The sequence below is a fragment of the Aethalodelphis obliquidens genome, unplaced genomic scaffold (assembly GCF_003676395.1).
Source record: "Aethalodelphis obliquidens isolate GAN/ISIS:26980383/991018 unplaced genomic scaffold, ASM367639v1 scaffold32, whole genome shotgun sequence".
NCBI classification, from domain to species: domain Eukaryota; kingdom Metazoa; phylum Chordata; class Mammalia; order Artiodactyla; family Delphinidae; genus Aethalodelphis; species Aethalodelphis obliquidens.
Window position 1 is genome coordinate 14008826 of NW_020837976.1, and position 14692 is coordinate 14023517.

At 41.3% G+C, this 14692-nt stretch overlaps 1 protein-coding gene and 1 long non-coding RNA gene across 5 annotated transcripts in view; one reads left to right on the plus strand and one right to left on the minus strand.

Moving 5' to 3' along the window:
- The window catches only part of FHOD3 (formin homology 2 domain containing 3), a 494073-nt gene that overhangs the window by 135343 nt on the left and 344038 nt on the right, over positions 1-14692 (plus strand). The window lies entirely within an intron of this gene.
- Positions 923-11211, minus strand: LOC113631364 (uncharacterized). Its single transcript, XR_003437287.1, has 3 exons — positions 10893-11211; positions 7641-7720; positions 923-1455 (listed from the first exon to the last, which is right to left on the minus strand). It is a non-coding gene; the product is annotated as an uncharacterized LOC113631364 (long non-coding RNA).

Sequence of the window (14692 nt, forward strand, 5' to 3'; positions counted from 1 at the left end):
CTTCTGTTCCTGGAAGTATGGTAGATGAAATATCTTGAAAACCCTGCTCTTATAGAGCACTTGGTACTGCTGGCTGTAAAACATCGATGTTTTAAATGCATGGCAGAGATGCCAAGAAATCATAGGAAATCCAGTGTCCAAAAACCTTTTCATGAGTGAGAACTGTGTGAGCTGATGCTAGAGCATCCTTGGGAAAGTGGGCCAGTCTTGGTGACCACAGGGCACTTAGGGGGCTGCAGAGGTAGATGATGAGACCTTAGGTCCGAGGAGGGTGGGGATTTCTGTTTAAAGCCAGGCTGCTCAGGACCATATTCTTGGTGAAAGAATAGGCCACAGAAAATACGCCCACCAGACTGGGGAGATTAGCAGGAAGTTTACCCCCTCTGGCTTGGGGCTGGGTGTGGTGGGATTTATAATCTCAGGTGTACTCTTACTTGGGTTTGGGGTTTGAATGCTATTACTTGTGTAAGAATCCTCACTCTGATTAATTAGCATAAGAGGGGTCCCAAGGTGGTGATGCTTTTCTTGAGGGACACACTATACTCAGGCTGCACAGAATTCCCACATATCAAGTGTTTCTGAAGATGGGCTCACAATCCGAAATTAAAGACCCCCTGAGGGAACCATCTACCACACCCGAAGCTTAGTACACATGGCCAGCAGTGGAGTTAGACTGCTATAAAGTTATATAAGAGACTGCTGGATGGCGAATATTAAATAAGTATGTTTCAAACTATTGGAAACATGAAAGAACGTATTTAAAGCATAAGAATAAAAAGATGTTATGAAAAAAGAAAAGGCAGACTTAAATCAAAACCAAAGAAATTAATTTAAATACTCAGTGGACAAGTTAATCACTGGATTAATAAAATTGAAGAAAAACTTGTGTATTGGAAGATGGATGAAATAAATCTACTGAAATTGTACAGCGCTGCATATTTCATTTAGAATATATATTGGGAATTTTGGAAGAACACAGAAACCAGGGCCCAAAAGATAACCTGCAAATTATAGAAGCTAATGCAAGTATTGTCTAGCAGCTTATAGCTTTAATGTGTAGTTGGATTGTGTTTCCAAATATATTTTATGAGACATTGACAAATTGGGTGAGACTAGTCATTGCTGCTATTTTGAGCACTTGCCATGTGTAAAGTCTTGTTTTCATGCATTCCATTCCATGAGGAGGTGTGGGGGCTGTCTGCTGTTTCCACCTGTCAAGTTCTTTTCCCACCTTCTCTGGTAGCAGCACTTGCTTCTCCTTTGGGGGACCACCCTCCCCCCAGGGCGTGCTGTTGTGGGGTGGTCCTGGTGGAGGCTTGCCTGTGAATCAGGTTACACCAGACTTCCCTGGCTCTGGGTCCCCGCTGGGCATCTCCCTCCTTGGAATCCTGATCTTGAGGGGAGCGACGCAAGGATGGAGCTGATTCAGTGCAACAGCAGCGGCCCCTGAAAAGACTGTTTATAATTTGTTACCCACATCCCCAGGGCTGTTCTGCTTCCAGCCCTTCCCAAGGCCCATCCATTAGCTTTTCTTTGGATTCTGAGAGCTGCTCTTATACTATTAATGCATTTTTCTTTCTTTCTTTCTTTTTTAAGCCAGTTACTTTCTTGCTCGCAGTCACAGAAACTTAACTGATTTAGTAGGTGTTTAACTTTTCTGTCTTTCAGATGCTAAAAATGAGGTGTAGAAAAATTACATTATTTCCCACAGGTCATAGGGTCAATAAGGAGTAGAGGCTGAATTTGAAACCACATCTGGTCTGTTCCAGAGACTCCTCTCACCCTGTTTCCATGTAGCCTCCCTCCAAAGGGGCTCTTCTATCTATTGAGAAAAATTTTTCCAGGTCACATCTGCTTTCCTTTCAGAACAATATCTCCATATACTTGCATGTCATTGGGGTGGAACCTTGTCAAAAGTTGGCTGTATGTACAAATAAACTCTATTTTTGGATTCTGCCTTTATTAGTTTTCTATCACTGCACAGTAAATCATCACAGACTTAGGCCTTAACACAACACTTATTTTTAACGACTTATTTTTAACACTTAAATCAACAACTTATTTTTCCACAGTTTACATAGATCCCAGCTTTGCTTACATGGGTCCTCTGCTCAGGGTCTCACTGGGCTGAAATAAAAGTGTCAGCGGGGCTGTGTTCTTATCTGAGTCTTAGGTTCTTCTTCTAAGCTCACTGGTTGTTGTCAGGATTTAAATCCTTGAGGCTGTAGGACTGAGGTCCTCAGCTTCTACAGGCTGCCTGCCCTTCCCTTTCACGTGGTCCTCTCTTCAGCATGGCAGTTGCTAATTCAAGGTCAACAGAAAAGCTCCTCTGCAGCTACTTACCTCTTACCTCTAGACCCTTTATTAAAAGGCTCGCCTGATTAGGTCAGGCCTCCCTAGGAAGTCTCCCCTTTGATGAACTCAAACTGATATGGGACTTTAATAATATCTGCAAAATTCTGCCATCTTTGTCATATAGTGTATCTAATCATGGCAGTGATAGCCTATCATATTCACTGGTCTCACCCACATTCAAGGGAAGGGGATTATACAGACTTTGTGTACCAGGAAAGGGAATCTTGGCGCCATCTCAGAATTCTGTCCATTACACTCCTCTAAACATTTATTCACTTAAGGCTCAAAGAATTGCACAGGATTAGTAACAGTTTTTCCTTACATTCCTTTCCTCCTCAAGTTCAGTCATTAGTACTTTATTATGAATTTCACCAAACTCCCTGTATGGGAATGAGCTTCAGTACTACTTTTAGCATAAATGAAGAGGTTAGGAAATTTGCTCAGCCTTAAAGTAGGTTGGAATTTTACTGAATCTAGAATATGCTAGGCATGTGATTTAGCACAAGGCCACTCAAAGTGTCATCTATAGCTTACGGCTCGTTTGTGAACTGTTTGTTTGTTATCAGTTCACGGTGAGTTAAATACAGGACCTAAGAGTAAGCATTTAGAAACATTTATAATAATTTAACATTGTTAGAGTATCCACGCAAGTGATCAGTAGACAAACCGTGTTGACCGGAGTATAGAACACGTTGGGTGTTGTTGGACTCACGCGGTAAGTTACGTATGGCATAGGTGGTGTGTCAGTTATGTGTTTTAGAACTATGTTGTAAGGTGTGATTTTGTTTTTAATCATCTTTATTGAGTTATACCTTACATTTCAGAAAAATGCACCCATTTAAGTGACAATTTGATAAGTTTTGACAAATGTATACATCCATGTAATGACCACTAGCACCATCAAGGTATAGAACATGGCTATGTTCCTAAAAAGCTTTCTTATGCCCCTTCTCAGTCATTCTATGCTTTGTCCCCTTTTCACCCTTTACCTTAAAGCCACTGGTAATCACTGATATGCTTTTTGTCACTATGGATTGAGTTTGTGTTTTCTAGAGCTTCACAGAAATGGACTTACTTATTCACTATGTACTTTTTTTGTCTGGCTTCTTTTATTCACCATAATGATTTTAAGATCCATTCATGTTGTTGTGTGTTATTGATAGTATATTAGATTTTATTGCTGATGACTAATCCATTGTATGGACGTACCACAGTTTATCTATTTATCAATGTCAAATATTGATTGACACTTGGGTTGTTTCCAATATTGGTCATTATGAATAGAGCTGCTGGAAACATACATGTACAAGCTTTATATATTTTTCATTTTTCTTGTGTAAATATCTAGAAGTGGAATTGATGAGTAATATGGTAAGTGTACGTTTAACTTAATGGAAAACTGACAGAGTTTTTTCCAAAATGATTATGCTATTTTACATTAATACCAGCAGTGCATGAGAGTTCCAGTGACTCCATATCCTTGCCAACACTTGGTATTCCAGTCTTTTAAGTATTAGCCGTTCTAATAGGCTTGTCATTGTATCTCATTTGGGATTTGATTTGTTTTTCTCTGATGACAAATTGTGTTGAACATCATTTTATGTGCTTATTGGCCATCCAAATATCTTCTTTGTGAAGTATCTGTCCAAAGCCTTTGCCCATTCTTTTTTATTGGATTGTTTGTCTTTTTTGAGTTATGAGTTCTTCACGTGTTCAGTTTCTTTATAGCTTAATATTATTAGCTAAATGTTATTTGTCAGTAAATGTATATTAATTATTCTTAACCTTAATTTAATACTGGCAAAGCAAATGTCACTGGATATTTTTTCTTTTTGTCAAGAAAAGACTCCTTTTCTCAATGCACGGTAGTAGTAAACTAAAAGGTGACAATGGAAGTCACTTCAAAGCAAAAGATTTGATATTAGTTTAAGTTAACTGTATGAACCTTCATACATTCAGTTCAGTTTTGCAACCATAAGTAGCCAAATAAACTGCTAAACACAGTGTGCTATTTTCTGAGGAAGTACTGGCTGATGAAGAGATAAGACCATCAATTCTTAAAAAGCATTTACAGATAAACTAAAGAAATACAGTGAAAAACAAAAAGAATTCTTTGAAAGAAAGTATTCAATTAAAAGAGCTGACAGGGGCTTCCCTGGTGGTGCAGTGGTTGAGAGTCCGCCTGCCGATGCAGGGGACACGGGTTCGTGCCCCGATCCGGGAAGATCCCACATGCCGCGGAGCGGCTGGGCCCGTGAACCATGGCCGCCGAGCCTGCGCGTCCGAGCCTGTGCTCCGCAACGGGAGAGGCCACAACAGTGAGAGGCCTGCGTACCGCAAAAGTAAAACAACAACAACAACAACAAAAAAGAGCTGACAGATGCAAGTGTTCGCTGTTTCATATATCAACATGAGTATTCTGTCGCCTTCTTATTAAATAACAATTTGATTTACTAGGAATAAAAAGACAATATACATTTATCCAGACAGTGGTGAAGGACTGCATCAAAAATGCTGATGTGGAAATGTTCAGTAAATCTATGGCCAAGAAGATGGCTCATGTACCACTTTCTAATGATGTATTCAGAAACTGGCTATTGATATAGAAAGCCAAGGCACAGAACAAGTAGTAGAGAATTTTTCATTATAGTTTCAAGAATGCACAGATTTACTAATTGGCACTTCTAGTAAATGTGTAATTTGAATATGATGTTGATATAGGAAGAATTCTTTTTAGCTTCATTGCTGATAAACACAACTAACTCTGAACTACTATATAAAACTATGAAAAACTACACTGTCAACAAGTTTAGTTTGAAATTTGAGTTTGGCTTAAGGGAGTGTGTTCTGACAGCATGGGAGAATATTCTAGAATATTAAGAATATTAATATTAGAATATTAAGGAGCTTGCATCAGTGTAAACCACTCCACTCCTTCCTCCATTAAAGAAGTTGTGGTTCAGAAAGATGTCATCTGAACTAAACAGTGTGCTTAGTGATGATGTAAATAAAAATTGTAAATTATATAAAGGCAAAGACATTAAAGATTATCCTCCCTTATATGGGATAATATGGATGCTAATTATTACAAACTGTTATTGCATCCTGAGGTATCGTGGTTGTCTATGGAAAATGAACTGTAAAATAAGCTGTCGTATTTCTTGAAGACAGGAAACCAGCTTGTTCTCAATTCTTTAAAGATATGAGTTAGCCAGACTTGCTTAGTTGTTTGACCTCTTAGGTATTAAAACTTCCATGCAACAAAGGAATGCAACATATTTTTAAATGGCAGATAAAATCAAAGGACAAAAACAAAAGTTAGAAGTTTGGAAGGACGGAGTTTGCAGATTACTATGTTACGTTCCATGATTTAGCTACAGCTATCAGTGAAGGGGGTAATGATCTTCACATTGAACGCCTAGAAAACATTATTACTGAATACTTTATGATTTTATAGAGCATTTTGAATTTTATTTTCTATCAAGAAGAAGCCAAGCTTGGGAAATTTATGGATCTCATTTCTACTTATTTCATCGAAAGATAATTTAATTTTAACAGTAACTGCACAGGATAGGTTGGGGAATTGGCAACTACTGAAGGACTGAAGATGCATTTTGAAAATACAGCATCATTTGCTTTCATTTTGGATAAAAGTTAAAAATTAATGTTCTGAGCTTGTCAAAAGTATGCTGAAATCTCTTCCCCCATTTCCATCAACATACCTCTGCAAGACTGGTTTCTATGATGAGTGTTATTAAAACAAAATAGAGAAACAACTTAGCTATACATTATTCCCTGAGAGTAGCTTGGTAGATCTGTCCTAGAATAGATAAGTTAACAAGCAAAAACTAGAGTAGTTTTTCCCGTTTAAAGACTTTGAATACAGATAACACATAGCTTTTATTCAGTGTGTGTATTAGGTTTTAGTGTGGCAAATCAATTTAACTTGCAACTTTTTGTTTGCACTACAACAAAGTTGTGAGAGTGATTGTAACTTTCTATATTAATTGCCTGTATGCTTTCTTTTATATGCTATATTGTGTAACTCTTCTCTTTTTCTGAGTTACGTTTTTTAGATTATATTAAGAGAGAATTTTGTGTATTGAGTGTAATGATAAAGTATTTGGCATGTATTTGTATGTCCTGTTTTATGTCCTTTACTAGTCGTTCATTTTTGTTGTAATTTACCAAGGCATTGGTCAACAATGGATTGGAAATTGCAACCTGACAAACTACTCCTTCAACCTGGGTAGTTTGAGAAGCACTGAAGTTAATGTCTGGTTTCTCCTTGGGAGCATTTATTTTCGGTGGCATCTCCCCTGGGCTGCCCTCCGCCTCCCACCTCTGCAGAGGTGGCTTGGAGGGCCTGTTACAAGCAGTTTCCACCACAGGGCTGTGGGGACCCTTGGTGAAGACCTTAAGTAGCTCCACAAAGAAAATTTGACAGTAGAAGGCGTTATCCGGAAATACTATTTATCTTAGGTTTATCAAGCAGACCAGCATGGCAGGTGTTGTCAGCAACTGCTGTCGCCTCAGCTCTGAGGACATGCCAGCCTCCCAGCCCTCTGTCTGCATTTCCTCACTGTTGCCATCAGCCAGGGGATGTGTTTCCAGGTCACCAGTGATTTGGTCCTTGCATTTGCAAGGTCCTTTTATCTTTGGTCCTCCCCTTCTCCCAAGCACTGGAGGCTATCTGCCATCTGTGATTTTTAAATTGTCCTCTCTCACTGGCTCCGCTGACAACAGGCTACCCTGCTTTCTCCCTCTTTCTGGCAGCATCTCTGAGTCCTTTTCTAGCTCCTGGTATGACACCTCCCTTTGGCTCTTTCCTCTGGTCTCACTCTGTCCGCTCTCCTCCAGCTGTGGCTTCAGTAGCCTTTCTGCACAAACCCCAGCTCCTCCTGTCTGACCTGCACCTCTGTCAGTTCATGGGATGTCACGCAGCCCCTCAGACTCAGCGTATTCACCATTCACCCCCAACCATGAGGCCCGGCCAGCTCCCTCCCGCTGCCCACTCACCTGGGCTTAGAGACCTTGCCTGGCATCCACTGCCTGAAACCTTCCAGCCTCACTCTCTGAACTCCGTCCTGTCCCTGCCTTGGCTCAGGCCCTCACTCTCATCCACTCCGCATTCTTGCCTCCAGGCTCTCTCCTCCAGCTTCTCCCCGACTTGGGGATCTGAGTTTTCTCTTAAAAACCCAGTTCTGATCCTGATCTGACCTCTCTGTGGGCTCGGGGTGAGGCCCGGAGCCTTTGCAGCCTGGCCTGAATGTGTCTGGGCTCACCTTGGACGACTCTGTTCACCTTGAACTCCAAGTCATGCTGAACACAGTCAGTGCTGATGCAGGCTGTTCAGGATCAGTATCTGTAACACAACAAAGTTAATCTACTAGCATCTCACAGAAACTGTGGGCAAGAGAGAATGCGAAAGTTTCTAGCCAGCAGAGGATGCAAAGTGTAAAGCAACAGTACAGCACCTTACTGATGGAAGTTGTGTAAAAGGCCCTTGATGGTTTTTTATCAAGGGTGCTCTTTCATTGTATTTAATGTATAAGTTTTCTAAAGATTTTTATTGATCCATCTCCAACCTTGGACTCTCTGGCTTCTTTCTCAAAAGATCTTAAGTGGTTCAGCCATGGATTTCCTCTCCCTGGGGCTGCAGAAGGGCAGCTGCATCACCCACTCACCTGGCTCTCTCTCCTGCTGGACCTTGTGGGTGCCTAGTCAGATCTTTGGATCTGCCCAGGATTTAGCAGAGAAGTCAGTGAATGTTTGAGGAATGAGTAAATGAATCCTCCTGTACTCTAGGACTGAATCAGTGCTTCTCAGACCTTAACGTGCATGTGACTATTCTGGGGATCTTTAGTAAAGTCGCAGGATATAAAATTAATACACAGAAATCTCTTGCATTCCTATACACTAACAACGAAAGATCAGAAAGAGAAATTAAGGAAACAATTCCATTTACTATTGCAACAAAAAGAATAAAATACCTAGGAATAAATCTACCTAAGGAGGCAGAAGACCCATAGGCAGAAAACTATCAGATACTGTTGAAAGAAATCAAAGATGACACAAACAGAAGGAGAGATATATCATGTTCTTGGATTGGAAGAATCAGTATTGTGAAAATGACTACACTACCCAAAGCAATCTACAGATTCAGTGCAATCCCTATCAAATTACCCATGGAAGTTTTCACAGAACTAGAACAAAAAATTTTACAATGTGTATGGAAACACAAAAGACCTTGAATAGCAAAAGCAATTTGAGAAACAAAAATGGAACTGGAGGAATCAGTCTCCCTGACTTCAGACTCTACTACAAAACTACAGTAATCAAGACAGTATGCTACTGGCACAAAAACAGAAATACAGATCAATGGAACAGGATAGAGAGCCCAGAGATAAACCCATGCACCCATGGTCACCTAATCTATGACAAAGGAGGCCAGATTATACAATGGAGCAAAGACACCCTCTTCAGTAAGTGGTGCTGCGAAAACTGCACCACTTATTGAAAACTGTCCTAATTTCATTCTTTTACAGCTACATGTAAAAGAATGAAATTAGAACACTCCCTAACACCATACTCAAAAATAAACTCAAAATGGATTAAAGCCCTAAATGTAAGGCCAGACACTTATAAAACGCTTAGAGGAAAACATGGGCAGAACACTCTTTGACATAAATTGCAGCAAGATCTTTTTTGACCCACTTCCTAAAGTAATGAGAATAAAAACAGAAATAAACAAATGGGACCTGATGAAACTTAAAAGCTTTTGCACAGCAAAGGAAACCATAAACAAGATGAAAAGACAACCCTCAGAATGAGAGAAAATATTTGCAAATGAAGCAACAGACAAAGGATTCATCTCCAAAATATACAAACAGATCATGCAGCTCAATATCAAAAAAACAAACAACCCAATCCAAAAACGGGCAGAAGACCTAAATAGACATTTCTCCAAAGAAGATATACAGACGGCCAAGAAACACATGAAAAGCTGCTCAACATCACTAATTATTACAGAAATGCAAATCAAAACTACAATGAGGTATCACCTCACACCAGTAAAAATGGCCATCATCAAAAAATCTACAAACAGTAAATGCTGGAGAGGGTGTGGAGAAAAGGGAACACTCTTGCATTGTTGGTGGGAATGTAAATTGACACAGCCACTGTGGAGGATGGTAAGGAGATTCCTTAGAAAACTAAAAATAGGGCTTCCCTGGTGGCACAGTGGTTGAGAGTCCGCCTGCCGATGCAGGGGACACGGGTTCGTGCCCCGGTCTGGGAGGATCCCACATGCCGCAGTGTGGCTGGGCCCGGGAGCCATGGCTGTTGAGCCTGCGCGTCTGGAGCCTGTGCTCCGCAACGGGAGCGGCCATAGCAGTGAGAGGCCCACGTACCGCAAAAAAAAAAAAAACAAAAAAACTAAAAATAGAACTACCATATGGCCCAGCAATCCCACCACCAGGCATATACCCAGAATGCACCCCAGTGTTTATTGCAGCACTATTTGCTATAGCCAGGACATGGAAGCAACCTAAATGCCCATTGACAGACGAATGGATAAAGAAGATGTGGTACATATATACAATGGAATATTACTGAGCCATAAAAAGGAACAAAACTGGGTCATTTGTAGAGACGTGGATGGATCTAGAGACTGTCATACAGAGTGAAGTAAGTCAGAAAGAGAAAACAAATATTGTATATTAGCTCACATGTGTGGAATCTGAAAAAATTGGTATAGACGATCTTATTTATAAAGCACAAATAGAGACACAGATGTAGAGAACAAGCATATGGATACCAAGGGGGGCGGTGGGATGAATTGGGAGATTGGAATTGACATATATACACTATTGATACTATGTATAAAGTAGATAACTACTGAGAACCTACTGTATAGCACAGGGAGCTCTACTCAGTGCTCTGTGGTGACCTAAATGAGAAGGAAATCCAAAAAAGAGGGGATATATGTATGTGTATAGCTGATTCACTTTGCCATATAGTATAAACTAACACAATATTGTAAAGCAGCTGTAAGCCAATAAAATAATAAATAAATAAAAAATAGAGAAAAAGTGCAGATGATGTTTCAGTAGGTCTGGGTGGGACCAAGGTTCTGTGTTTCTAACAAGCTCCCGGGTGGGACTTCCCTGGTGGCTCAGTGGTTAAGAATCTGCCTGCCAATGCAGGGGACGCGGGCTTGATCCCTGGTCCGGGAAGGTCCCACATGCCGCAGAGCAACTAAGCCCACGCGCCACAACTACTGAGCCCGCATGCCACAACTACTGAAGCCTGCACGCCTAGAGCCCGTGCTCCACAACAAGAGAAGCCACTGCAGTGAGAAGCCCCTGCTCGCCACAAGTAGAGAAAGCCCGTGAGCATCAACGAAGACCCAACACAGCCATGAATAAATAAATAAATAAATTTTAAAAACAAAACAAAAACACAAGCTCCCGGGTGATGCTGATGTTGCTCGTCCAGACTCTATGCTTTCAATAGCTAAGGATTGAACCCCTTACCTTTAAAAAAATGTAGGGGCCATTCAGGTTCAGCTAGCCACTTGCTGTGAGGACTGGCCAGCTGTCATTTTCTGTAGTAAGAGCAGGCTCCAGGGTATTTCAAGAAGCCTTTCCACATCCGCCTGGGAGAAAGCCTTTTCTTCCTGATGCAGGATGTGGTTACTCGCCTGATCTCCAGCCTCCCTTCCTTATTTGAGGAGCCCCTTGAAAGCACCGCACGTGGGATGGAAGGGGAGTGAAGCACTCTCCCAGGTGGGCGCTCTGACCAGCTGACTCTGAGTCTGCATCTGGAAAATGACGGCTCCACTGGAGGACCTCCCCAGCCCTCCTGGCGCTTCTATTCTGCCCCAAGACCTTGAGGGCCACCAGTGCTGCCAGCCCCCAGAGTGTAGAGATTATCTTGACAGGATTGGCTGAGGCTGAGTTCCAAAATTTTTGTTAATGAACCTAAGCACCTTTATGGTTGAAGAAAATCCAATCCATAATAAACTCTATTAATATCTTCCCTCATATCAACATAGTTCACATACTTGTCATTTTTAAATGGCTCAGTAGTTACATTCCCTCCGGTTGCCTGGGTAAGGCCATGTGTAGCCATTCCCTTGAGGCTGGCAGTTGGCTCATCTCCAGGTTTTTTCCTCGAGTTCTAAATAGTGGAGTTGTGACTGTCTGCTGAGTTTATTCCCCTCTCCCCTGCCCCCATCCTTCCCAACCTCCATTGTTGCCTTGGGTAAGCTTTTAAAATTCATACCTCATGTGTTCAGGTTATCTAGTTACATGATCTTATAGCCCTGCTATACTTTTGCTTTTTTACTGTGTTTCTCCCAATTGTAATTACATAATTATTTGCATGGCTGTGTGTTTAAAGTCAGTCTCCTCCACTAGATTCTCAATTCCAGAGGCTGGCCCCTCCTCCATCTCTGTCATCCCAGTGTTCTCACCAGCTAGAACACTGCTGGCATGCAGGGGTCCGTGAAGTAAGTTACATGAATAACCACGTGCTGCGTGGCTGGACTGCATGCACAACAGGCGTGCCTTACACAGGTGCCACCTGCCTGCCAGCATGCGTCAGGTGCCTGTATGGGCCAAGCACTGTGTCAGATGCTGGGGATGTACCGAAGGGTGTGCGTGGACCCTGCCTTCAGGGTCAAATCCCGCTGGGAGAGAGAGAAGGAAAATGGCCAATTATACGTCATTGTTTGAAGTGCTAGCAAGTGTGGAAGCACAGGGTTCTTTGGAGACGTAGAGGAAGAGGACCAGACTGAGGCTGGGGTCTAAAGAAAGTCCACCTGGAGACAGGGAGGCCTGAATTGGGATCCAGAAGGCTTCAACACGTGTCTGACAGCTATGCTGCAGGCTGGATGTCTGACAGCTGATGTAGTGGGTGCAACCCTGGCTGGCAGTATCCTTCTAGGCTTTGAGTTTGGTGGTGGCTCTTTTATTTTGATTTCTAAGGTCATTGTAGAGATGTTACATTGGAGAACCATACATTACAGGGGAAGGATCGCTCTAACAGCTGGGCTGTGCAGTTGACTTTATGTGCCTTAGTTATAGACAGCAAAGTCAAGCGGCCTCTCTCCAACACATTTTAGATGCAGTGCCTGCCTGTGGAACAAAATGTACCTACTCATAGAGTTGTGGACTCACTGAATTTGTGTGGTAGCTCTAGAAGGGACCTTGATTAACTAACAGCGACACATTGCATGTTGGGAAATAAAGTGTCCCCTCCCCTCCCATCAGAAAGGCCAAGTCAGGTTCCGCTAAGTGAGGATTTTTCACTTCAGTTCGCGAAAGTCAGTGAGTAAAGCTGAGGAATAGAATAATAAATTACTGATTACAGAGTGTTTCCTCTGTGAGTCATGGTGTGTTAATGTCATTATTTTTCACAATTTAGAAATGTTGTTGCCAGCAACTGGAATACTCAGAAACTTCCAGACACTGGACGTCTCGTGTGTTCTTGAAACGTCCCCTCCCTGATCCCATTCCCTACCCCCACCCCCAGCTCCCTTCCTCTTTGTGCTGTTTCATGTAATATGTTTGCATGATTGTGGTTCAAACAGTCCTCTGAGTATGCGGCATTTTTCAAGCAGAAAGTAGTCTGCGGAGGCCAACAGTTTATTTTTTCTTTTCTTTTCTTTGAAGGTGTATTCGTGACATGATGTTTATCATACACACAAATATATTTCCACATATAGCTCAAAAGTAGTGAATTCTATTCCTCAGCTCTTTATACATGGATTTCCTCTACTGGATTTCTTTTTTTGGTCACGTGACTTTCTTACATTGGCACGTGGGCTTCGTACACGAATCTGCTTATATTTCATTCAGTCTGTTTCCTTGTCTCACCTTATGTGGTTGCATAGGAAAAAGGCAACTTCCCAAGAAATGAGAATTTGATGGAAATTTTTGTGTTTTACATTTACTTTTATATTTTAACTTTTTATCTGAAATAATTGCAGACCTCCTCCCCACTCCCCAAATTACAAAAATAATACATAGCTACACAGACTTTGTGTCTGTGCTTCACCCAGCTTCCCCAGATACTATCGTCTGACAAACCATAGTACAGACATAAAAACCAGGAAATTAATATTGCTATGATACTATTAACTCTTCTAAGATGCCCTGTTCAAATTGTGTCATTTGTCCCATCGTTGCCCTTTTTACAATTCCAGCATCTAATTTGGCATCCAATTCAGGATCACACATTTCATTTTAGTTGTCACGTCTCCTTGGTATCTTCTGGTTTGTGGCCATTCCTCAGTCTCTTTCTTTCACAACGTTGACACGAATGAAGAGCACTGGCCAGTTATTTTGTAGACTGTCCCTCAAAATGGGTTTGTTTGATGATTCCTCATGACTGAATTTAAGTCATGCATTTTTGAAAAAGTACCACAGAAAGGTTGTGTCTGTCTCAGTTAATCATGTGAGGAGGTGTGTGATACTGATAGGTTTCATTGCTACTGATGGTAACTTTGGTCACTTGGGTAGGGTGCTGTCTGTAAGCTTTCTCCACTAAAAAGTTACTGTTTCCCCCTTTGCAATTAGTAAACATCTTGTCAGGAAGTGCTTTGAGATTACATAAATATCCTGCTTCTCATCATACTTTGAAATCCCTTGATAATTCTTGCCTGTGATGATCATTACTATGATGTTTGCCAAATGGTAATTTTCTATTTCTGTCATCCCATATGCATTTGTGCATTGGAATTCTACTGTAAGAAACAGCTTCCCTTCTGTATTTATTTATTCATTTACTTGTTAATATCAGTATGGACTCAGGGATATTTGTTTTATTCCATTACTATCATCATTTATTTTGTTGCTCAAATTGTTCCAGATTTGACCATTAGGAGACCTTTCGAGTTGATTGCTGTGTTCTTTAGATAGTCCCACATCATATTTTTTTGGACTTTTTCATTTATGGTATCAAAAGATGTTTATGCTCGTTTTGTACTTTCCCTGCCCAGTCCTGGAAGCAGTCATTTCTCTAAGGAGCTCTGTTTCCTTTAGCGGAGAATGGTGCTTAGAAACCAAGATCTTAGAGGCTAGACGTACTCATTCACACTGGGGTGTCATGAGCTTTATACCTTCTCAGAGCACAGAGGTAGAAAAAGTATATATACACACACACTTCCCTCTATCTGACTATGTATCTGTGTATCTGTCTATCAAAAATCTTTGAATTTCTACTGATATGACTGATTCGAAACTACCTGCACGGGGCTTATTTTAGTCTTCCCCCCTTTTATTATTTGTAACTCTTTTCTGCACCAGAGAGACACCTGGCTCCTTTTAGT